The following is a 5,284-nucleotide window of genomic DNA, read 5'->3' as shown; positions in this document are numbered from 1 at the left end:
GTGGGTTAGGCTTAAATTTGTTTCATACTTGCCTTTTGATGCTCTCTTTTGCTTCAACTACTATTTCTTATGAGTGCGTCATTAAAACTGCTGAGCCCATCTTAATGGCTATAAAGAAAGCACTTCTTGGGAGATAACCCATGTCTTTATTTTACTACAGCAATTTTGTTTTATATTTGAGTCTTGGAAGTTGTTACTACTATATCAACCTCTCCTTATCTTTATTTTATTGCATTGTTGTGCCAAGTAAAGTCTTTGATAGTAAAGTCAATACTAGATTTGGATTACTGTGCAGAAACAGATTTCTTGCTGTCACGAATTTCAATATGCCTCTCTGTAGGTAACTCAGAAAAATCTGCCAATTTACGTGCGTGATCCTCATATATGTACGCAACTTTCATTCAGTTTGAGCATTTTTCATCTGAGCAAGTCTGGTGCTTCAAAAAAATTCGTCTTTACGGACTGTTCTGTTTTGACAGATTCTGCCTTTTATTTCGCATTGCCTCTTTTGTTGTGTTGGATGGATTTCTTTGTTCCATTAACGTCGAGTAGCTTTGTGCAATGTCCAGAAGTGTTAAGAATGATTGTGTCACCTCTGAACATGTGAATTTTTTATTATGCACTAACCCTCTAATGAGCTTGTTTTGAGTTTGGTGTGGAGGAAGTTTTCAAGGGTCAAGAGAGGAGGATGATATACTATGATCAAGAAGAGTGAAGAGTCTAAGCTTGGGGATGCCCCCGTGGTTCATCCCTGCATATTTCAAGAAGACTCAAGCATCTAAGCTTGGGGATGCCCAAGGCATCCCCTTCTTCATCGACAACTTATCAGGTCACCTTTAGTGAAACTATATTTTTATTCCGTCACATCTTATGTACTTTACTTGGAGCGTCTGTGTGCTTTTATTTTCGTTTTGTTATTTTCATTCTCTGAATAAATACATGCTTGTGTGGGAGAGAGACACGCTCCGCTGTTTCGTATGAACACATGTGTTCTTAGCTATACTTTTAATGTTCATGGCGAAGGTTGAAACTGCTTCGTTCATTATTATTTGGTTGGAATCAGAAAATGCTGCATGTGGTAAATGGTATAATGTCTTGAATAATGTGATACTTGGCAATTGTTGTGCTCATATAGATCATGTTTAAGCTCTTGCATCATGTACTTTGCACCCATTAATGAATAACTACATAGAGCTTGTTAAAATTTGGTTTGCATGATTGGTTTCTCTAGAGTCTAGATATTTTCTGGTTAAGGTGTTTGAACAACAAGGAGACGATGTAAAGTCTTATAATACTTACAATATGTTCATATGTGAGCTTTGCTGCACCTTTTATACTTGAGTTTGCTTCAAACAACCTTGCTAGCCTAGCCTTGTATTGAGAGGAATTCTTCTCGTGCATCCAAATCCTTGAGCCAGAAACTATGCCATTTGTGTCCACCATACCTACCTACTACATGGTATTTTTCTTCCATTCCAAGTAAATACTTCATGTGCTACCTTTAAACAATTCAAAAATTTATTACTCCTTATTTGTGTCAATGTTTTATAGCTCATGAGGAAGTATGTGGTGTTTTATCTTTCAACCTTGTCATTTACTCTTGACAGACTTTCACCAATGGACTAGTGGCTCATCCGCTTATCCAATAATTTTGCAAAAAGAGCTGTCAATGGGGTGCCCAGCCCCAATTAATTAACTTGCATTAATAGTTCTCTTCACATGCTTTGCCCTGATCTATCAGTAAGCAACTTAATTTTGCAAATAGACACTCCTCCATGGTATGTGAATGTTGGAAGGCACCCGAGGATTCGGTTAGCCATGGCTTGTGTAAGCAAAAGGTTGGGAGGAGTGTCATCAATAATGAAACTAAAATACATGTGTAAACAAAAGAGAAGAGGGATGATCTACCTTGCTGGTAGAGATAACGTCCTTCATGGGAGCCGCTCTTGAAAGTCTGGTTGATGAGGTAGTTAGAGTGCCCACTACCATTCGTTGACAACAACAAGCACCTCTCAAAACTTTATTTGTATGCTCTCTATATGATTTCAAAACTTAAAAAGCTCTAGCACATGATTTAATCCATGCTTCCCTCTGCGAAGGGCCATTCTTTTACTTTTATGTTGAGTCAGTTTACCCACTTCTTTCTATCTTATAAGCAAACACTTGTATCAACTGTGTGCATTGATTCTTACATGTTTACCTATTGCACTTGTTATATTACTTTGTGTTGACAATTATCCATGAGATAAATATGTTGAAGTTGAAAGCAATTGCTGAAACTTATATCTTCCTTTGTGTTGCTTCAATACCTTTTACTTTGAATCTATTGCTTTATGAGTTAACTCTTATGCAAGACTTATTGATGCTTGTCTTGAAAGTACTATTCATGAAAAGTCTTTGTTATATGGTTCAGTTGTTTACTCATTGTCTTTACCATTGTTTCGAATCGCTGCATTCATCTCATATGCTTTACAATAGTATTAATCAAGATTATGATAGCATGTCACTTCAGAAATTATCCTTGTTATCGTTTACCTACTCGAGGGCGAGTAGGAAATAAGCTTGAGGATGCTTGATACGTCTCAAACGTATCTATAATTTCTTATGTTCCATGCTACTTTTATGATGATACTCACATGTTTTATACACATTATATGTCATATTTATGCGTTTTCCGGAACTAACCTATTGACGAGATGCCGAAGTGTCGGTTCTCGTTTTCTCGCTGTTTTTGGTTTCGGAAATCCTAGTAAGGAAATATTCTCGAAATTGGACGAAATCAACGCCCAAGCATCTTATAATTCCACGAAGCTTCCGAACACCCGAGAGGGACCGGAGGAGAGCCCTGGGGGCCCACACGTGTGGGCGGCGCGGCCAAGGAGCCAGGCGCGCCGCCCTATTGTGTGGTGGCTCCGTACCCCTCCGACTCCGCCTCTTCGCCTATTTAAAGGTCCCCGACCTAAATCTTCGATACGAAAAAGCCACGGTACGAGAAACCTTCCAGAGCCGCCGCCATCGCGAAGCCAAGATCTGGGGGACAGGAGTCTCTGTTCCGGCACGCCGCCGGGACGGGGAAGTGCCCCCGGAAGGCATCTCCATCGACACCGCCGCCATCTCCATCAACGCTGCTGTCTCCCATGAGGAGGGAGTAGTTCTCCATCGAGGCTAAGGGCTGTACCGGTAGCTATGTGGTTCATCTCTCTCTCCTATGTACTTCAATACAATGATCTCATGAGCTGACTTACATGATTGAGATCCATATGATGAGTTTGTAATCTAGATGTCATTATGCTATTCAAGTGGATTTTACTTATGTGATCTCCGGAGACTCCTTGTCCCACGTGTGTAAAGGTGACAGTGTGTGCACCGTGTGGGTCTCTTAGGCTATATTTCACGGAATACTTATTCACCGAGTTATGATTTGAGTTGGATGTCTCTATGAAATTGTGGTGTGTTAGTACCTCCTATGAATGCTCACAGGTGATGACGTGGGGTGTTTATTAGTACTTGGGAATACATCTTTAAGGTTTGCCTACATGATGAATTAGTGTTCGTTATCTTGCCGACGAGTAATTCAGAATAGCATAGTGAAGTGCTTATTTATATTCCTTTATGATTGCAATGTTGAGAGTGTCCACTAGTGAAAGTATGATCCCTAGGCCTTGTTTCCAAATACCGCAATCATCGCTTATTTACTTGTTTTATCGCATCTTTACTTCCTCGCAACATTACTACCATCAACCGCACGCCGGCAAGCTATTTTCCGGCGCCGTTACTACTGCTCATATTCATTCATACCACTTGTATTTCACTATCTCTTTGCCGAACTAGTGCACCTATACATCTGACAAGTGTATTAGGTGTGTTGGGGACACAAGAGACTTCTTGTATCGTGATTGCAGGGTTGCTTGAGTGGGATATCTTTGTCCTCTACCTCCCTGAGTTCGATAAACCTTGGGTGATTCACTTAAGGGAAACTTGCTGCTGTTCTACAAACCTCTGCTCTTGGAGGCCCAACACTGTCTACAGGAATAGAAGCGTGCGTAGACATCAGGGCACTTTCGCGTTGTTACAATGAGTTGTGGTTGTGCCTCTAGGGCTCCCGGGATCCGTCTTATAAAGGCGCACGGATCTAGGGTTTACATGGAGAGTCCTAGCCGAAATACAAGTTGCCTAACTACGGTACAATGTCTTGCCGTGTAAGTCAAGGATCCGCCTTCCATCTATGTCGTGCGGGATCCGGATACCTTATGGGCCTCTACGGATCCGGCCTCCTTCGTAGGTCGGTTGGGATCCGGCTCCCTGCTCCTGGACTGGACTTCATCCTTCATGATCTACAGCAACTGGGCCGCCCGATGGGCCACATGCCACACCACCATCTGTGGGCCACCTGGGCTTACCAGATCTAGGCCATGCCGTTGATATACCCATAAAGTATACCCACAATAGTAGCCCCCGAAGTTCTCCGAGATTCATCATTCTTCCGACTTCATTCAACTCGGATCCGAAGAGAATCTTGAAGAGCTTCCAAAACTTTCTTGTTTCCGACTTCAATCAACCGGAAATCATTCACGTTTCTTCAACGGTATCTTCAGCAGATTCTTTGCGCACATTGTACTGAACTTCCTTTTTTTCCCGCGCTAAATTTTCGCAGATGCAAATCTTCAGCCGGAAATTTCGGACCTGCCCAGTTCTAGTTACCGCTGCCTCGATTTCACCATTTTAACTTAAGACACGTGGCGGTCATCCAACAGTGTGACCGTTCCGTTTCCGCCGTTGGATCCGGCTCACGAATCTCCGCGCGTGGCCTATAAATACCCGCCGCGACGGTAAGTCCTTCATTCGTTTCACCGCACCAGTCACTCCATCTCCTTCCTCCAGCAGCGCCGCCGCTCGGATCTCAACTCCGACGAGCTCCATCACGGGAAGCTTCGATCGCCGCCGTTCCAAGGTCACCCTCGAGCCAAGATCATCACGGTTGGTCGGGAAATCCGATCCGCCGCCGATTTCTGGTCAAGCGGAGTCCAACGGGCTCCGTCCAACAACCTCTCCGTCGTCGGCACGACGAAGGCCCGCCGCGCCATTAACGATACGTTCGCCGGACTTATAGAAGAAGAAGTAGTTGATGACCCACAAGTATAGGGGATCGCAACAGTCTTCGAGGGAAGTAAAACCCAATTTATTGATTCGACACAAGGGGAGCCAAAGAATATTTGTAAGCCTTAACAGCGGAGTTGTCAATTCAGGCGCGCACTGAAACGAGACTTGCTCGCAAGAGTTTATC

This window comes from Lolium rigidum, chromosome 2 (assembly GCF_022539505.1).
Source record: "Lolium rigidum isolate FL_2022 chromosome 2, APGP_CSIRO_Lrig_0.1, whole genome shotgun sequence".
Lineage (NCBI taxonomy): Eukaryota > Viridiplantae > Streptophyta > Magnoliopsida > Poales > Poaceae > Lolium > Lolium rigidum.
The sequence above is the reverse complement of the archived record's forward strand: the minus strand, read 5'-3'. Positions refer to the sequence as shown.